The 8,054-nt window shown below is 36.2% G+C and overlaps 1 long non-coding RNA gene across 1 annotated transcript in view; it reads right to left on the bottom strand.

Moving 5' to 3' along the window:
• LOC147584358 (uncharacterized) overlaps positions 1–7,816 on the bottom strand; it is a 43,734-nt gene extending 35,918 nt beyond the window's left edge. The window contains exon 1 of the long non-coding RNA XR_015255389.1: positions 7,496–7,816. This is a non-coding gene — a long non-coding RNA (uncharacterized LOC147584358). The remainder of the gene's footprint in view (positions 1–7,495) is intronic.
• Between the last annotated feature and the right edge of the window lie 238 nt (positions 7,817–8,054).

Consider the following 8,054-nt stretch of genomic DNA (forward strand, 5'->3'; position numbering starts at 1 on the left):
AGTTGATGGACATTTAGGCTCTTTCCATAATTTGGCTATTGTTGAGATGCACCCCCTTTTTAATTAGTGTTTTTATTTTCCTTGGGTAAACATCCAGTATTGGAATTTTTGGATTGTGTGGTATTGCTACTTTTAATTTTTTGAAGGAACCTACTTACTGTTTTCCACAGTGGTTGTAGTATTTGACCTTCCCACCAACAGTGTATGAAGGTTCTTTTTTCTCTACATCCTCACCTAATCTTATTATTTTTTTCTGGTACTAGCCATTCTGACTGTGTGGGGTGATATCTCATTTGTGGTTTTGATGCATTTCCCTGTTGGATGATTGATGTGAACCATCTTTTCACGTGTCTGTTGGCCATCTGTATGTCTTCCTTTAAAAAATGTCTTTTAGGATTTTTTTCCCACTTTTAATTGGATTGTTTAGTTTTTGTATGTTGAATTTAAGTTTTTAGATACTTTAAATGTTAAACCCTTATCAGATATGTCCTTTTCAAATACCTTTTTTTCATTCATTAAATTCCTTTTTAATTTTGTGACTGGTGTCCTTTACGCACAAAAGCTTTTAATTTTGGTGTAGTCCCAATAATTTATTTTTGCTTTTGTTTCTCTTGACTGAGGAGATATATTTAGAAAATGTTGCTAAAGCTGATAACCAAAGTATTACTGCTTATGCTTTTTTTTCCCCCCTTAGGAGTTTGTTTTATGGTTTTAGGTCTCACTGTGGCCTATAAGCCAATATCTCTGATGAACATGGATGCAAAAATTCTCAATAAAATATTAGCAAACTGAATCCAACAATATGTTTTGAATTTATTTTTGTGTATGATTTTAGAAGTGGTCCAGTTTTCCCAATACCGCTTATTGAAGAGACAGCTTTCTCCCTATTGAATATTCTTACCTCTTTTGTTTTAGATTAACCAATCATATAAATGTGGGTTTACTCTAGGCCTCTGTACCCTGTTCCCTTGATATGGGTGTCTATTATGCCAGTACCATATTCATTTGAATAGCATAGCTTTATGATAGATCTTGAAATTTGAGATTGTGATACCTGTGGCTTTGTTCTTTTTTCTCAAGAGCTCATTGGCTTTTCAAGTTGGTGGTTCCATACAAATTTAGTATTATTTGTTCTACTTCTATGAAAAATAGCATTGGTATGCTGACAGGGACTGTACTGCATCTGTAGATGACTTTGGATAGTATGGACATTTTAACAATATTTCTTCCAAACCATTAGGATGGAATATCTTTCCATGTTTGTATCATCTTCAATTTCTTGTATGAATGTTTTATACTTTTCAGAAGACCAGTCTTTCACTTCATTGTGTAATTATATTCATAGGTATTTTAATAGTTTTGGTATAGTTGTAATTATTGTTGAATTTTATTGGTGTATTAGCCATTATCACTGTTGTGAGAAAGACAAACCAAGAAACAGAACCTTAACTGCAGAGAACAAACTGATAGTTACCAGAGAGGATGTGAGTGAGGAGTTTGGTAAAAATAGATGATATGGATTAAGGAGTGCACTTATGATGAGCACTAGGTGATAAAAACCTTAGAAAAAATGCAACACATTTCTGTGCATTAATTTTTTACCCTATTAATTTACTGAATTATTAATGATAATGGCTTTTTGGTGGATTCCTTAGAGTTCTCTATATATGGTACCATGTTCTTCTTTGATGCCTTTTATTTATTTATTTTGTCTGATAGCTAGGACTTCCCATACTACATTGAGTGTGATGTTAGCTGTGGGTATGTCACATATGGCCTTTGTTATGTTGAAGTATATTCTGTCTCAACCCACTTTGTTGAGATTATGAATTGATGTTGACTTTTGATGATAGGTTTTTTTATCCTTCAGGTTTAATGTCATAAATGTGTGGATATAGAGAAGCATCTTTATTCCCTGGAATAAATCCCCCTTGAATCTGTTGCATGACTCTTCTAATGTATTGTTCAATGTGGTATTTTGTTGAGAGTTTTTGTATCTTGGTTCATCAGGGATATTTGCTTGCCATTTTTTTTTGTCATGTCTTTACCTGGTTTTTATATCAGGATAATGCTGGCCTCATAATATGAATATGGAAGCATTATTTACTTCTGGATCTTTTGTTCTGGTTTAAGAAGAGGAGATATTAATTTTTCTTAACGTGTTAGGTAGAATTCACCTGTGTAGTCATCTGGTCCTGGACTTTTGTTTTTTGGGAGTTTTTTGATTACTCATTCAATTTTGTTACTAGTAATTAGTTTGTTCAGATTATCTATTTCTTCCTGATTCACCTTTGGAAGAATGCTACTTCTCTTTTTCATATATCATTGTATTTATTAGACTCTTTTCTCCATTTCTTTTCCTAATGAGCCTGGGTAAAGGTTTATTAAAATATTAAAATTGTTTATCTTTAATGGGTACCTGGGTGGCTCAGTTGTTTAAGTGTCTGACTTTGGCTCAGGTCATGATCTCACAGTTTGTGAGTTTGAGCCCTGCATCAGGCTCTGTGCTGACAGCCCGGGGCTTGTTTGGGATTCTATGTCTCCCTTTCTCTCTGCTCCTCCCCTGCTCACGTTCTGTCTCTCCGACAAAAATAAACATACAAAAAACATTTTTTTTTAATTGTTTATCTTTTCAAAGAACCATCTCTTGGTTTCATGGATTATTTCTATTCTTTTAAGTCTCTTTCATTCCTTCTATCTGCTTTGGGCTTTGTTTTTCTTTATCTAGTCCCTTGAAATGTGTGGTTAGATTGTTTGACATTTTTCTTGTTTTTCTAAGGAGGGCCTGTATTGCTATGAAGTTCTTAGAACTCCTTTTCCTATATCCCCAAAATTTGGGGCCATTTTGTTTCCATTTTAATTTGTCTCCATGTATTTTTTCATTGACCCATTTTTTTTATGTTTATTTACTTATTTTGAGAGAGAGAGAGAGAGAGAGAGAGAGAGCGCACACACACAGGCGAAGAGCAGAGAGGGAGAGGGAGAGAGAGAATCCCAAAGCAGGTTTCCCACTGCCAGAACAAAGCCTGATGCAGGACTCCATCTTAGGAACTGTGAGAACATGACCAGAGCTGAAATCAAGAGTTGGACGCTTAACCAACTGAACTTCTCAGGTGCCCCTGACCCATTGGTTGTTGACCAACATGTCATTTAGCTTCCATGGGTTTGTATATGTGTGTGTTTCTTGTAATTGCTATCTAGTTTCATAATGTGGTGAGAAATGATGCTTGATATGATTTCAGTCTTCTGAAATATATTCAAACTTGTTTTATGGCCTAATACGTGATTTCCCCTGAGGATAGACCCATGTGCACTTGAAAAGAAGTATATTCTGGGGGCGCCTGGGTGGCGCAGTCGGTTAAGCATCCGACTTCAGCCAGATCACGATCTCGCAGTCCGTGAGTTCGAGCCCCGCGTCAGGCTCTGGGCTGATGGCTCGGAGCCTGGAGCCTGTTTCCGATTCTGTGTCTCCCTCTCTCTCTGCCCCTCCCCCGTTCATGCTCTGTCTCTCTCTGTCCCAAAAATAAATTAAAAAAAAAAAAAACGTTGAAAAGAAGTATATTCTGTTTTTGATGGAATTTTCTGTATATACTTGTAAAGTCCATTTGGGCTAATGTTCTTTCAAAGTCATTGTTTCCTTAATGATTTGCTGTCTGGATGATTTATCCTTTGATCTAAGTGGAGTTTTAAACTGCCTTACTATTACTCTATTACAGTCTTTTTTTCCTTTTATGTCTATTAATATTTGTTTTATATATTTAGGTACTCCACTGTTGGGTACATAGATATCTATAAATGTTATATTCTCTTCTTGGATAGACCCCTTTACCATTATATAATGCCTTTGTCTCTTGTTAGAGTCTTTGTTTTAAAGTCTAATTTTTGATGAAAGCATTGTTACCTAGGGTTTTGGGAGGTGTTTTGTTTTCTACTTCTATTTGCATGGAATATCTTTTTCCATTCCTTCACTTTCACTTTGTGTCTTTAGGTCTGAAGTGAGTCCCTTGTAGGCAGAATTTAGATGTTTCTTTTTAAAAATATACTCTGTCATGTATGTCTTGTGTTTAGAGCATTAGGACATTTACATTAAAATAACTATTGATCAGTACGTATTTATTGCCACTTTGTAAGTTGTTTACTGGTTTTCATAGTGTGTCTCTTTCTTTAATCACAAGAGAAGGAATAATCATCAATATTGTGTTTGGCTTTTTATTTTTTGTGTATCTCTTAAAGGCTTTTGAGTTTACAGTGAGGTTCATATTGTAACATCTTACATATGTAGTAGTCTATATTAAGTTTATAGTCATTTAATTTTGTATCTATTCTGAAACCATTACATTTTGAGTCCCCTGTACCACATTTTATGTGTATGTTGGCATAGTTTATATGTTTTTAATTAGTGTTTTTTATTCCTAATGCTAGCTTTAGAAGTGATTGTTCTACTACCTTTACTGCTCTTAGTTCTTTTTAAAAAGTTTTGTCTTATTCTTTTGTTGGGAGCATATCCTTATATACTATCATTTTGTTTGACCTTTTTTTTCTATGACTTACCAAACCAGGCGTATCTCCTAAAATTGGAAAAATGGCCTTGTATAGGAATGTCCCCTGTGTCAACTGGGTGCTTTTGACATCTTTAACTGTCTAGTTGGAGATGTAGCTGGCATGGGCTGGGGGTCCTGGGGTAGTCTGCACATGGATCATCCTGGTGGGATAGCTGGAGCTGAAGTGGGCACAAGCCATGATGGTCCCCAGGTCCTGTGTGCACAGGGTGCCATAGCAGGATAGCTGAAGTGGATTGGGTACAAGAATGGGGGTGCTCCATGCAGCTGGGCATCCTGAGCTGAGGCAGCGCAGGCTGAGGGCTCCTGGGTTACTCATCACAGCAAGTACCCTAGTGGGTGGATGTTTTTCCAGACTAGCGTGGATTGATGGATCCTATGTCATTGAGCACTGGTGAGCCCGAGTGCAATGGCTGGAGCCATGGCAGACACAAGCCAGAAAATCCCTGAATGTTTTGGGCAGTGTGGGGGTTGGGGCTGGTGGGACAACTGCAGCTGAAGCACATGTGGGCTGTGAGGTCCCAGGGCACTCTAAACTAGGGGTGTCTTGGTGAGGGTACAGGCCTAGAGTGTTCTGGTGTGCTTTGTGCCTGTGTCATGTTGGTGAGATAGCTGGAGCTGTAGTGAGCATTGTCTAAGGAAGTCCCATTGCCCCTCATTGGAGGTCCCATGGTGAAATGGCTAGAGCTGGTATAGGCTAGGTGCCCAGAACCTACTGATGCAGCAGGCTGGAGAGGAATCTCAGATCCTGCTCTGTACTATCCAAGTGCAGGGGGTAAATGAACTGTGGCACTTGCTAGCCCCTCCAACCCTGGCAGGGTTCTAGCTATTTCCCTGCTATTGAGCAAAATTTTAGAGTCAGTTCCTTTATATTCTGGTTGTTATGTCAAACCATAGCCTCTTTTTTGTGCCCCAGAGTAGATAAATCTGCTCATACCCCTAACTATCCCCTCCTGACTGCGGTGGCAGGGGTGGGTGTACAAGTCATGAATACTAATGAGTGTTTGTAAATACTCTTACTATAAGAATGAGAAATCCAATCAATAATTAGGTATTTACCCATGAAAAATGCAAAAGTATGTCCACATGAAACCTGTGAGTCAATATTTATGACTGCTTCATTCATACTCCTCTAAACTAGAAGCATTCCACATGTCCATCAGCAGGTGCATGGATAAATAATCATAGTATGTCCAGTCAATGAAATAATACTTAGTGCTAAAAAGGAGTTTTCTCTTTTAAAGAACACAGGTATATCTTAAAGTATGATGCTAAGTGAAAAAAGAGCAGGATTTGATTTATATGGTATCCTGGAAAGGAAAAACTCTAGAAAGAAATATCAAATTAGTGGTTGGCAAGGGCTCGTGAGTGGGGAGCACATTAATACAAATGCATGCAGGGAAACTTTTGGAGGTGATGAAAATGTTCTGAGGTAGAGGTTACATGACTTTACACATTTGTCAAAATTGGCCAGAGGATTTATTTTACTCTATACTGGTTATACCTCAATAAAAGTAAGCTCCAAATAGATATACGAGACCTATAAAATGCCTAAATAAATGCTAAGGTACATGTATAACCTTTACGTATAGAAAGCGTGACTAAAGATGTAAATTATTTTTAAATTAGTCATAAGATTCAGTGCAATTATAATCAAAATTTCCTGTAATTTCTCAGACGATTTCAAAAATTTACATCAAAGAACTAATGAGGTGACTTGGTTTCATCAAATATCAAGACTTATTATAAAGATAAGGTGATTAAGATGTATGCTATTGTCTGAGGGAAAGAAAGATCAATAGGAAAAACACTCAAGTAGAGACTAAAGCCTTTGTGGGACTTTTATATATACCAGGGTAGGAAGTAGATATATTATGTATATGATACAGACCTAAACGTGAACAAAAAATTAAAACTGTAATTTAGGCAGCCGAGGTTTTCCTTTAAAAGATATAAATCATAAGAGATGAGTAATTCTGACTCTAACATTTACAACTTCAACAACACAGAGAGACCGGAAAATTAAAGGGAGGGAGGTAACCTAGAAAATACAACCAACATGTATTACAGACAGTAGAAAAACTCAGAATAATTCCTATCGGTCAGTAAGAATATAATCCAGTAGAAAATTGCCAAAGAATATGTATTGTAACTCAAGAGAACACAATTAGGCAAATAAGGATGAAAACAGAGACCACAATATTACTAGACGTTGGGAAAATGCAAAACACAAGTAACGTAATTGCAAACCCATTATACTGACAGCATGTCCTACAAACTAAGAAATCAATTTCTTAGCACCCTCTCATACCTATCTGCAAAAACTATGCACAGTGCAGCCAATAGAATTATTTGTAATAGAGAAAAACAAGACAACACAAATATCTATCAGTGAAGGGACAGAGAATTAAACCATAGTGCATACATCAATGTAATACTGTATACTACCAAAATAACTAAGAATCACTAGTTCTAAATGTTTAATGGAGTAATTAAAAATCTTTATATTGAGTAACAAAAGCATGTTCTAGAATAATGTGCAGAATGCAATACCATTACAGACATTAAAAACACAGCAAGCAGATTGGTATCTTTTCATGGATATATATGTACATAATAGAAATTTTAAAATTTAGACACCAGTATCCTAACCTAAGAATAGTGATTTCATTTTGAGGGAAGGGGTGGACAAAGTTGGCTTGTGTAGGGGGAACATAAGGAACTTTAACTGTATGTATGCTATTTTATTTCTTAAAAAAAAAAAAATAAATGAGGCATGTAGGGACTAACTGGAAAGGTGACTAGTAGAGACAATGTGTAATGATTTGTCATTACTTGATGCACAGTACCAGTTCACAATTTAAGGGGATCATGACATGGTATGGAATTTGGCAAACCATAAAATTTTGGACCTCACTTCATAAGTGGATATTTACCATTTCATCTTCAATCAAGGCTGATAACTTTCCAAGCTTTTTGCTATGTTGAGGGTGTTGAAATTCCTTCTTCCAAAGGGACAAGAAGATCCATTCAAGTACTTTCTCAAGCTCGGAGGAAATTAGAAGGAGGTTATTTTTACAAAAGTACTGGGGAGTCCTAACCACATTTGATTACTCTCCGTAATTTATTTTATTCTTGGATTTTTACATCAAATACATGACTTTGGAAATAGTCATTAACTAGCTCCTGAAACAGTCCATGCACACAATTCAAGACAATTACTAACATATAAAGAACTCAAGAAATAGGGGCATTATGCTTCCATACTTGCAAACCCAAATGCTGTCAGTTTTGTTTGCTATGTATGTGCCATTTTCAATATGTTACTTTTATATATCAGAGCAAATACTCATTGCACAAAAAATATTTACAGATGACAGGAATGCTAATTATTCTGCCTATTGTTGAGGACAAGTTAGGCTGATCTTTGAGAGCTATGGTTCAATTAAAAAGCTACAGTGCATATGTATTCTGTAATGCTGATTCTTTGTCAAT

This window comes from Puma concolor, chromosome A1 (assembly GCF_028749965.1).
Source record: "Puma concolor isolate L17-30 chromosome A1, mPumCon1.1.hap2, whole genome shotgun sequence".
Lineage (NCBI taxonomy): Eukaryota > Metazoa > Chordata > Mammalia > Carnivora > Felidae > Puma > Puma concolor.